The sequence below is a fragment of the Macrosteles quadrilineatus genome, unplaced genomic scaffold (genome assembly GCF_028750875.1).
Source record: "Macrosteles quadrilineatus isolate MER2022 unplaced genomic scaffold, UCM_ALF_1.0 Scaffold_3__2_contigs__length_128488019, whole genome shotgun sequence".
In the NCBI taxonomy this organism is placed as follows: domain Eukaryota; kingdom Metazoa; phylum Arthropoda; class Insecta; order Hemiptera; family Cicadellidae; genus Macrosteles; species Macrosteles quadrilineatus.
Window position 1 is genome coordinate 38494538 of NW_026542596.1, and position 13048 is coordinate 38507585.

General features: G+C 33.0%; 1 protein-coding gene across 4 annotated transcripts in view; it reads right to left on the bottom strand.

Moving 5' to 3' along the window:
- LOC128990251 (zinc finger protein 708-like) overlaps nt 1–13048 on the bottom strand; it is a 41343-nt gene that overhangs the window by 7676 nt on the left and 20619 nt on the right. For 2 of the 4 annotated variants that reach the window (XM_054412561.1, XM_054412560.1), the window contains exon 4: nt 585–685. The exons of 1 other annotated variant lie outside the window; for it this stretch is intronic. The gene's annotated coding sequence lies outside the window, so the exon portion shown is untranslated. Of the gene's footprint in view, nt 1–584; nt 686–2543; nt 2620–13048 lie in introns of those variants that run through there. One more of the 4 variants, XM_054412563.1, reaches the window with a different exon arrangement.

Sequence of the window (13048 nt, forward strand, 5' to 3'; positions counted from 1 at the left end):
AAGCATACATACAAGCAAACTTTGCTCGTATTAGAGTATAGGATAAGGATTTTTTTTTTCAAGAATTGCTAGAAAACTCTTTATTTATGAACCAGACTTAGTTAACAGATGTTAAAATAAAAATACAATTTCCGGCTTTGCTCTTCAAGTAACAAATCCTGCAGTCTATGGTTAAAATTTAAAACTACGTCTATAGTTGTAAACAAAGGGAATTGAGTTTTATCTTTGACTATTAATACAACAACCAAATAGTCAATGGTCTTATCTAATGTAAACAGATAGCGCTGCCGTTCCCCAACTTTAGCCCTTGGCCTTAACTGTACTTAAGTGATGCCCTTTCTTAATATTCTGAGACATATTTGCACATTTACATTCAAAAAAAAAATTGTTTTTAATAGTGGTGGTATTAACGAATATACAAATTTTGATTCAATCGGTCTAAATATGGCACCGTAGAGCGTAAAAAAAGAATTAGGTATTAGATGTAGTATGTGTTCTATTTTCAGTTGAAAGTGTTTTTTTATGTCTATTGAATTTAATTGCTCGTAAACAACAAATTTGCACTGAATCAAAAAGATATTTACCTGAGTCCTGTCTAAAGTTAGGAGTGAGAGGGGGGGGGGGGTTGTGCTACTTCTGCTCCAGGGCGCAAAAAACCTGGCTACGCCACATTCTGCACTGATCGCTGAAACAATCCAAACTAGAAAATTTTGCAGATTCAAAATATATTATACACTAGCTGTACCCGCGGGCTTTGCCCCGTTTAACTTTATAAGTGAGCTCGTTCGCATGGCTCAATCACGTCCTGGTTGAAGTTCGTTCGCTACGCTCATTCACTTTTAGGTTGGAACTTGTTCGCTGCGCTCACTTGCCTTCAGATTAGCTCGTTCGCTACGCTAACTCGCCTCCAGGTTGAAGTTCGTTCGCTAAGCTCGCTCACCTTTTGGTTGCAGATTAGCTGTTGTCATAAATGTAAAAGAAATAATATAGTGCTGCACCCTGTTGGTAATCCTTGTAACTTTAATGCTATTGAACATCATAGAACAGAACCAACTTGTTTAATTGAAACAGCTGTCAAGATTCATTAATTCCATTTAAATATGAGTACTCATAAGGTTAACATGGGAATCTCCAGAGCAACTGGGGCGGAGTCCGAGAGTCCGATCAGAATAAAAACAGCTTAGTTTTCCTATTTAATGTCTAAAGAATCAGTGTACCAAATTTCAGCCTCCTAGGTAAATGGGAAGTAAGAGAATTAGTGATGAGTGAGTGAGTGAGTGAGTGAGTCAGTGAGGGCTTTGCCTTTTATATATATAGATTATTATTAGAATTTTAAAATAAACTATATCCAACAAATACCCATTACAGTATAACTTTAACTTATATATTACTTATTTTGTTATACTAACTAGTAACTATGTCGCAAAGCTAAAGGTATAACTGCAATTAGTAAGCATTTTATACTTGATGCCAACCCCGTACGAAGGACGGGTACTCTGCTAGTATATATATATATATATATATATATATATATATATATGTATGTGTGTGTGTGTGTGTTTCCGTTAACAACTTGAGTAATGTTTGTTCAATTTTGGCTTTAAGGTGTAAGGCCGGATAAACTTGAATGAGATCTTGAACCAGCATGATCGGACTATGAGAACAGGGTTTTACAGGGGGGTTTTTATGGGGTAAAAAATTGTTTTTCTCATTTTTGACCCTCAAAACATAAAATTTCCTAATTTATCTCTAGACCTTTTTAAAGAGCTTAAAAATAAAATAATTTAATACTTCATGTTTTTGTACGGTCATTGGTAGAAAATTCAAAAGATTGTAAATTTAAAATTCCCATGTTATTCATGTGGAGAATATTGTAAAATGTTGTAGTTTGCTTGTTTGTGGATACATTTTGATCAAACTTGACAAACTGGTAACACAGTTTTTTTATTCAAAATGGTAAGTAATTAAATCAAAGTTAATATAAAAAACAACAAAAATAGGGCTCTATGAAACATTGATTAGGCCAGTTGTGACGAATGCTTCAGAGTCATGGACGTTAACAGCAGACTATATAAAATCTCTCCGTATTTTCAAAAGAATAATATGTAGAAGGATATGTGGCCCAGTGAAAGATAGAGAGTTAGGCATAATAACAAAATTAATGAAATAATCGGGAGAAAAATATTGTTATGTTCATAATAAAAGCCTCAAGATTACGATGGATTGGCCATGTCGAGAGGATGAAAGAAGATAGGCTCCAAAGGAGAGTTTTATAAAGCAATATAATTGGAGTAAGGAAGACCTAGAAAAAGATGGCAGGAGGATGTGGAGGAGGATTTGAGAAAATTGAATGTAAGGTGATGGAAAGAAAAAGCAAAAGAAAGAAATGATTGGAGGCACGAGGCCAAGGTCCACATCTGGCTGTAGTGCCAAGGGGTAAGGTAGGTAAGTACTCCCTAATCCTGCCCACAACAAAATTCTTAAGCGCTTTGAGCAAGCGCTGAAAACATGTTACTTGTAACCAGCTTTCTGTGTGAACGCACCCGTATCCAGTAGTGTACGTGTAGATCAACACCATAGAATCTTCCGAAGGCCAAGAAGTAGTAGCGAACAACGGAGGAAGATTAGCCAGCGGATCCTGGACGTCTCAAGCTGTCTGAGGGAACGGAGACTAGGTAAACATAACCCGACCAAACAACTCACAAAGCGCAAAACCACCGTGTTTACATTTGTTTATTTACATTTCTAGCTTGATATTCAGAAAGCCCAACTATTTGATTTGCATTTTAGCGAATTTCTCTATAGGGAAGTAGCTATTACCGTAGGTCTCATGGTACGACTTAGGCCCGGGACCGATTTACTTTTTCATTTTGATGTCCCCAGAGGCCAAAAACACAATTCGTTCAAATTTGTATATATATATATATATATATATATATATATATATATATATATTAATAAATGAAATAAATAATTAAACATTTAGTACCCTTTTTTTAAGTTATTAATTTATTGATATATATATCTATATATATATATATATAGATTTATATATATATGTGTCCGTGAACACGATAACTTGAGTAATTTTTATCCGATTTGGATAAAATTTGGTTTGGAGGTGTAAGGCGGGATAAACTTGAATGAGTTCGCGATCCAGCATGATCGGACCATGGGAACAGGGTTTTATGGGGTAAAAATTGGTTTTTCTCACTTTTGACCCTCAAAGCACAAAATTTCCCAATTTTTCTCTAGACCTTCTCAAAGAGCTTAACAAAACAAACAATTCAGTATATCAAAGTGTTTTTGTACGGTTATTGGTTACGGAGAAAACTACAAAAATTGTAAATTTAAAATTCCCATGTTATTCTTATGGAGAATATTGTAAAATGTTGTAGTTTGCTTGTTTATGGATATCTTTTGATCAAACTTGGCAAACATATTCATTTTATACTAAGCAATAATTATTTTACTTAAAACACACACTTTATTAGTTTCCTTGTAGCAGCAAACCTAGGTACTCGTTAAACCTAATGTTATTTAAATAGATCGATTGAAAATCAATTCAGCCAAATGGAAATTCGCTTAGACGGCAGGTTTGCTGCGGCGGGGGTATTTACTAAAACCAGATATGGCGGTTTTTAAAATGTGAATTGCAACTGGGTGAATTTCTGTGGTCATTCGAGATAGCTACGATGGTACCATGATCGCATAAGATGACCCTGACGTTGCCGTAGTGAGTGACGGGAGATGGTCTAACACAGATGATTTGATGGGTACTAAAAAATAAATTGATAGGTAATAAAAGAGAAATTTACCATACTTTTGTTAAGAGTAGGCAATGACACAATGCCATCCAAGAAGTTGCCAATAATCTGCATCTGTGTTAATGTTTATGATTTTTTTTCAAGCATTTAAGTAAAACTTTAAACAATAATAAAAGTTAAATCTGCAAAAGCACTATTCAAGTTCTCTAAAAAGATATTGTTTCGACAAAGCGGTAGGTACTCTTAACTTGGCAACATAGTAATGCTAACGCAAGATAAGAAAACACATAGCCAACGAAACTGGAAATGAAAGTTGAAATACTGTATAAAAATATAGCAATGAGTGCAAATGTTAAATAAGGCTGAGGTCATCTAACCAACAATGTTTTTAAAGAGAAGGGGTAAGCAATGAATGCCAGCTTAATAGTATACAGTAGTGTTTTTCTCTTGTCTACAAATATGAGTATACATGTTTTATTACTTAAACGAAAGTTTCAAAATTATCATAGTTCATATCATATAGTTTTGTTTTAAAAATATCATAAAGAACCCGTTTCAGCATTTGTTTGTTTGTAGCTACACAATATTTTGTAATTTTTAACATAATTGTTTTTTTAGCGAATTTCCCTATAGGGAAGTAGCTATTACCGTAGGTCTCATGGACTTAGGCCCGGGACCGATTTACTTTTTCATTTTGATGTCCCCAGAGGCCAAAAACACCATTAGTTCAAATTTTTATATATGTATATATATATATATACATATATATATATAGATTTATATATATATATGTGTCCGTGAACTTGATAACTTGAGTAATTTTTATCCGATTTTGATTAAATTAGGTTTGAAGGTGTAAGGCGGGATAAACTTGAATGAGTTAGCGATCCAGCATGATCGGACCATGGGAACAGGGTTTTATGGGGTAAAAATTGGTTTTTCTCACTTTTGACCCTCAAAACACAAAATTTCCCAATTTTTCTCTAAACTTTCTTAAAGAGCTTAAAAAACAAACAATTCAGTATATCAAAGTGTTTTTGTACGGTTATTGGTTACGGAGAAAAATAAAAAAATTGTTAATTTAAAATTCCCATGTTATTCTTATGGAGAATATTGTAAAATGTTGTAGTTTGCTTGTTTATAGATATCTTTTGATCAAACTTGGCAAATATATTCATTTTATACTAAGCAATAATTATTTTACTCAAAACACACACTTTATTAGTTTCTTTAGTTTTTTTTAAAAGCCTAAGCAAGCGCCAGCTGTTTTATTCAAAAACTATTCAAAATTTCACAACTTTAACCATTATTATCTTTGAAACAGTTAGGTGTATGAAAAAAAACACAAGAGTAAAATTGTCTTAAAATTAATTTTATACTGGAATACATCATAAATTACATGGTGCTTTGTAAGAAAAAACAAAGTTGGCGGCCATATTGGAAAAATACTTTTTTTTGACTCGACTACATTTTTAAAAATAGAAAATCCAAGGCACTTACCTTTTAACTTTTTTTTATATCTCTTATAGTTTTTGAATAAAACAGCTGGCACACTTATATCAATCACCCTGTATAGTTCTCTAAACTAAATTAGGGTTGAAATTTCCTTTCCAAGTGTAATTCCCAGGAGAGGGAAGTGCGTGATGCAGAAGACTGAAGTGACCTCAAGGATGGTTCTGATCCCTTGACTTCCTCTTGCCTCAACCTCAAATCGGCAGCTTTTTTCCGGACTGTTGCTGGCATCTGCAACGTAAGCAGTTTCGACAACCGTCATGTGACTATTGACTATATACTTTGTAGTAACAAGCAGATGAAGCCAGGAAATTTCCTTGCGCGCCTAGCGGATGTGGCTGGAATGATGAAAGAATGTTATCGCTCACGCTCGCACTCATGTTGTGGTCCTGGCCATAGAACGGTGGTGGCCAATGCGGGAACTAACTACCAACAGCTAACAATGCTTGTCATCAGAGCAAGCAAGGCCCAGTTTATAATGTTGACTTTACTGCTCCACTACTGGGGCAAGGCATGCTGAAAGATACTCATGCTTTACAAATTTAGTTGTGTCTGTTTTTCTTTATTATTTTTATTAATTTGGATTGTCATGACTATTTTTAATAGTACCAAAATCGAATTGAAATTATAATTTTAAAGCCCTTTTATTTTATAAACAGAGTTAAAAATTGGTATTCTGCATTAAACTTCAAAAATATTTTCAACAATTCATACTTTATACTATTAAATCCCACTGTCACAACACTAATTAATTGAGCTATTTTTGAAATAGTCTGTGATAAAATTAACTTTCTGATTGTAAAAAGATTTAAATTTTATTTTTATCCAATAAAATTTAAATCTAAATTACCGATATTGGCTGACAGCCATGGCTGTGGTCTTAGCAATCTTCTACAATATTAAACTGTTCTAATATGTCTGAAAATGTAAAGCTGACATTGTTAGCTGACGTTACAAAGGACTTTAAAGATAAAAAAAAATGATTGTATTCTGGTGATAGGTGGGACCGATGATGTCGAGAACCAAAGTATCGGGAGTTTGATTGGCAACTTTGATAACTTACTGGCAAATACTTAAAAAACAAACCTTGTTGTTGCACTGCCTATGCACAACGACAAACCAATATTAGATTGTAAAACTAAAGGAAACTAATGATAGGCTAGTAGGAAAAATTAATCGCTCAGGAATAAACAAAAGACTACTAGAACTTCCTCTCTTGCCACGCCATTTGCACACAAACCATGGACAAAAGAAAGATTGCAGAGGAAATTGTCAAAACCTTTCAGGACTGCTGCTTCAACTCCTCCACAACCAAAAACTAGAAGATGAGACTACCCTCTGATGTACCTGTCATTGTTGTTGAAGCAGACATGAACACCGCTATACGCAAGCTAAGAGATCAAGAGGATGTTGCTTTTGTCCACTGTATCTCTGCTGACATTGACAGTGACAGACACTTGAGTGCAGGTGTAGCAACAGCATTTAGAAAACACTTTGAGAAACCTTCAACAACAAATTTGCTAAATAAACACTTAATTTGTCAAAACCTCCATACATCTTAAGTGTTGGGTAACTAAATCTAAGTAGGTACTACATGAAACCACTCATCAGTGATTACGATGCAGATTTTGAATCTCTAACACAGGACATAAAACAGATAGGCCAAAAGTTGATAGTTCGTTTGCCAGCCGGTTGTGTAAGAGATACCGTAATGTTCCTGTTGAGCACATGGTGACCAAAGTATACCACCTGCAGCATAGGACAAACGCCAAAGTGATGATGGTGGTGAATAATGATTACCCTTCCAGAACTCTCCGAAGCAGGCTTCCTTGTATTGACTTTATAAACAAGGTGAAATTTAACATCATTGATTAAGAAAGCTGATGATTTGGGAAGAGGATAATCAACAGACGTGCCAATTAACAACACAAGTGAAGGTGTGACAACAACCCCTACTTAGATAAGGTCTTCTGACAAAAGTTGTGAAGTAATGAGTGTACAAGTGATGTTGCCCAACATGTAACCACCCCCTCCCTGACACCCTCATTAAACACTCAACCTCAAACTTATTGACCCAACGATCTAAATGACAGAGATGAGTTAAAAAAATCTAAATTTAAAAGCCATAGTGAATTTTAATATACAGACCCCGCTGACACACAAACCATCTCATTTTTATACATTAGTATGGATATGTAAGTCTTACAAACTTTCCATGCAATGTATTGAGTATATTGATTACTTATTTATGCAACAAAAGTATGTGTGAGTCTTATGATAAAAACAACTGTTAAATAACACTAAAATATATTTCATAATTTTGGTAATATAAACATTGCACAGTTTATACTAGTACCTGGGAATCAAGCTTTGCTCGGGGAACTTTAATAGTATAATCAGAGAGCATTCTTTGGTCAATGTCATCAATCCAAAAATATTGTTTTGCAGTCTGTTTAACCTGCAGTTGTTTTTGTTCTGTTAAAATAATAATATCGTAGTTGACTTTGTTTTGTAAGCCCAATTTATAATTCTTGTGTAAAACTGTATGCAATTGTTTTATTTATTTTTTTTAAACAAACCGCCCAAAAACATTAAAGTAAAAAAAAGAAGGATCGCATGTTTTTTATAACCTACACAAAATAAGCAGTTGGAGTAACTTTTGTCAGGCAACTTTTTCACTTAACACGTTCGCTGCGGGTGGGTCAGTACTGACCCACGGCGATCGCATCGTTCATGCGGCCGGGTCAGTACTGACCCACACTGCAGTGCATCAATCTGTTGCTCAGTGCAAGCCCAGCGTCGGTCGAAGGTGGACTTATACCACGTTATAGTGTAGTGTAGTGTTTGACTTGCTTTGTTCACTGTTGAGTTGGTTCCCGCGTCTCGCTCCCGACGAGGCGGCTGGGTCGGTACTGACTGACCCACGTTACTGTGAACGCCCCTCGATGTGCTACTTTTGTGTGCTTTATGACGTCATATTCAATTTCAATTAACTTTTAAACTATTTTATTTCAATTGTATTAAAATTTCAAATCTTTTATATCTTTCATCTTTGTTAAATATTTCAATTTTTTTTACTCCGGTTCTTGATGGGTCAGCACTGACCCATGTATATGACGTCACATTATGAAGTCATAATAAATTCCAATCAATTGATATACTATTTTATGTTGGTTATTTTATGATAATGACTACATATATCTTTAGAACATATATTTTTAGTGACATATATAATGTATTGAGTGAAATTTAAATTTTTTTCTGACTCTGGCTCCTGATGGGTCAGTACTGACCTAATAGTATGACGTCACTTTTTGACGTCATATTTACTTCCGATTGTATTATATAATATTGTATTTCAATAAGGGCACAAAAAGGAATGTTATACAACAATAAAGTTTTTTAGCAATACGATTCAATTTTATATTTTCCTTTAGCAGTGAACGTGTTAATTGCTAAAACATATATTTTTTAACAAACCAAAAAATATAGTGGGTTGTTTTCTTTTCCTAAAATTATTCCGAAGATTTTTTGGTAGATAACTACATTTTATCTTGTCTACACAACATACAGGCTTAAACTTAATTGGTTATTAATTGACCAACTGTACACAGCAATTAATATTAAAAATCATTTACCACTTAAGCATATTCAAATGCTCAGAAATAAGCTCCTAAATCATCAAAGCCAAGCTACTGGAAAAACTATAAAAATATGTAGACGTACATAATTTTATTAATTTTTATAAATTGCCTGTAAATCAAGCACATTATGATTTCAATTTTTTTCAATAATTTTGAAGTGTCTTTGACAGACAAACAAACTCGTTCTTCATATTAGATTCTGTGAGGAATGTCCATAAACGTTCTTCATAATCCGTTCAAATTCCTTCAAAATGTAGGAATATAGGTTATATACATGAAATGAAATGAAAAAGTTCTTTATTAATACAAAAAATAAACTGTATAAATGGTACAGTATCTTATGAAAAAGCTTAATCTTCAGCATAACAAGAACAAAATAAACTAAAAATAGCACATTACAATAATGGTTGACAAAATTTTCAGACAAACGTTCTTTTAATAAACTAAAACTCTGACCCTTTATAATGACTTATAATATTTAAATATATATATATATAAATATACACATACATATATATTATATATTATACTAGCTGTTGTACCCGTGCTTCACAACGGAAAGGACACTTAAGCGAAAAAATGTTATCTTGAATTCTGTTGTATAAAATAGTTACGCATTCCCCTTTGGTTTCAGGAACATAACTCAATTGAAACGCTTAGTTTGACAAATATCTTTCCTTAAGGCTAGGCTAACTTATAAGGCTACCTAGTACGAGTTATATGAGGCGCTGATGCATTTATGGAAATAATGTACCCATACGATTAAATTTTCAAATGATAAGCTTTCTTTAACATTTATTTAGTTCATAAACGTACATATAAAGTAAATAAGGAAAAATAATCGCACAACATAAAGCACTGTAGTAAAGAGAAAAAACAGTTTATATTGATTTAACATAATTGATATGTTTTACCATAGCTAATGAGCTTTTTTCAAAGTTAAATCTTTACCTGCAGATCAGTGTGTATATATCACAATAATAAGCAAAAATAAACTAATGGAAAACTTGTATTACCTTTTGTTAGAAAGCCTACCACTATTATTGTTAATCAGGGCACAAATTTCACCATAAATATAAATCAACAATGAAATACATAACCGTAATTATTTTAACTCGTTCCATAGTTCAAAACGTGCATGTATTTGCATTAAATTACTTCATTATTTATTTCAAACCTACTCATTCAAGGCAAACAATCTTTATTCTTCAACATACATTAGGTAAAGAAACATAGTTACCGTACGTTACAGATTTTAGATGCAAAATTGAATTGCTCGCAGCTTAGTTTTGTGATATTCTCCATAGTAAAAAAAATCAGTGTTGTAACAACTACTAAGGATATTTCTGTAAATTTAAAAAAGGGAATGTGAAGTAGATGATAGAAGAAAATATAATTAGTAGCAACCTCTGGACAGAATAAAACTAGGTGGTATAGTTGAAATTTAGTTTGTAAATTGAATTAAAACACAAATAAAAGTGTATTGTAAACATTGAGTCAGTTAAATTTTTAAAACTGCACCAGAACATATTTCTTAGTTTTTAAAATCTATTAAAATCCCGATCCAAACATTGTTTATCAGTTCAAATTTGTAAACATGAAGCTACCATATCAAAATTATTCGAAAATATTATACATCGTAATGATCCTTCTGCTTCCATAAATATAAGTATATTTTCATAAAAATATTAATCAAACTATTCTCATAATCATAAAACTTTAGAATCTGGGGAGCAGGAGCCGTACCTCTTAACCTCTGCTGTTTGAACTGTCAAATTATAGTATTTACAGCTGACTTCAATTAATACTTTTTACTATTTTACATTCTTCCAAAATGTAAACATTGAAACTTTGGAAGCCCATGGGGCGTAGCCCAAGGGAAATATAAAAACAGGAATAGGCCTATATATTAAACAGGTATATAAGCTACCTTCATTCAAAATTTTATTTCAATCGGTTCAGTGGTTCTTGCGTTACTAGGTAACAGACACGAGACAGACACACACACACACACCCACACAAAAACACACACCATCTCATTTTTATATATTAGTATAGAATAGATATATGTACTAGCTAAAACTTTGAACTCAAAATTCTGCCTATTTCGAAAACACGAAATGACGCTGACTACTACTATACTTTATTTTTGTTTCTATAAGTGTACTGTACAGTGTGGTTGAAAGGTCCCAGAACAGTGTAATATATTTTTCACCAATGGAGATAAAGTAATGAGACTTGGTATATAAATAATAGCCATAAATGTCTACTCTTTTAAGCTATTATAACTTTTTTAGTCCACGAGGAGTCAGACAATAGCAGCATAGTTCTAGTTTGGTTTCCAATTAAAATACACATCTTATTTAGTAAAATACACTGCTGCAAAGCCAAACTCAAAACAGATAACCAAGTCAAAAATGGAAGCCAAACAAATATTTCTCGAATCTGCTATTTTTTTTCTTTGAAAGACTGATATTTTTTACCCAGTTGTTGAGCTCAAATTTGCGGCATTGTATTTTACTAATAAAGACCTTTTATCTGATGTGCATATCGACCTATGATTACGGTTTTTATGATTTCCTTCCTACTTTTAGCGAATGACATTAAAATAAAGATTGCAAATTTAAGGAAGGAGACCTGTAATTTTTTACTCCACGTGCTCGGGTTTGTGGCATGGTGTTTTACTAACGGAGACCTTCAATTTCATACCAATCTCCATCAACAGTGTTAGTTAGGAACATTACGAAAGTCATAAAATTTTTTAGGTTATGCCTTCAATTTAAAGTTAATTGTATTAACATTACTTGTACAGTTTTTGTCGTTTCAAATTTGAATGGTTGACAAAACAATAACAAATCTTTGTTTGTTTACGGCGGCAAATTCCATAAAATATTCTAAACATTACTTTTGCATAATAAACTTTATTATGTATATAAAACAATAACAGATTAATCTATAAGATTTGGTATATCAACATGACACCTACATACTACATGACACCCTCTATCTATCTATATATTAATAGGCAAGCATGTTTCTTTAAAACCTTTTTTCTCAGCTCGTGTGTATCGTAGGGAAAATCTACGCATACCGTTAGAAAGCTATTTTCCTGTAGGTGTGCAGAATCCCTTTATAAATTAAAATAGGCTCAAAAATAAGCACAAAAAATGAATTTGAAATTTTAAAAAATTTACATGGGTCTTATGGGTTGCTATGGTGATGACAAAATAACAACCCAATATAAACAGAAAATCAAAACAAATGGAAGACATTCCAATCACATGTTTTATTTACAGTGTGGGATGAAAATAGAGAAGTTTGTACAATACATACTTTTGGTCAATTTTTCGACCACGGGGCGTGCTCTCGTATATATAAATACACAGTACACTTAAAGAAACATAATGAAGCCAGTGTCACTTCGTGTTTTCAAAAGCCGTAGAACTTTTAGTTCAAAGTTTGAGCTAATCTGAGCTAACAACATTTTAAACAAATAACAAAATATTTTACAATCTTTAATTCAACGATAACCCCATTTTCTATGGGTGTAAAAAAATTAATTCTATCATAGTCATCTGCTTTGATGTAAATAAATGTAAACTTGAAAAAGTTCAGACGATTGACTAAAGAATTCAGCACAAATTCTGAAATTTTATTAACAGCCTATAGGACGAAGGGTTTTACGGGCAAATAGGTTGCTAGCTGGTAATAAAATTGTGTATTTTGAACAGGAATTTACAACTGTGAAAAGATACTGATTGCCATTTCTTGACCTCGGCAATTTCCTCCTGTAATCAATACAAATCTTTTCAAATTGTTTGGTGATCATTTCTGATGCTAAATTACCTACTCTTGTATTTTGTGCGGGTTTTGCAGCTGGCAATGAATGCTCGACTTGATTCTGTCTCTTATTGTTTATCTAAGATTGGTGTATCAAAATGCTTTGGTTTACTGTGTATCCTTGATTAGGTTTTGGATTCTTAATTATTTTTGAAAGCTCCGGGTCCTCATGTTGGTGTTCAGCAATGTCTTTAAAAACTTCTGGAATTCACACCAATTGGGACAAGGTTAGTTTTAATTTGGTCCTATGCATTGGCACTTCTGTCGGCTCGTTTTCTTTGTACA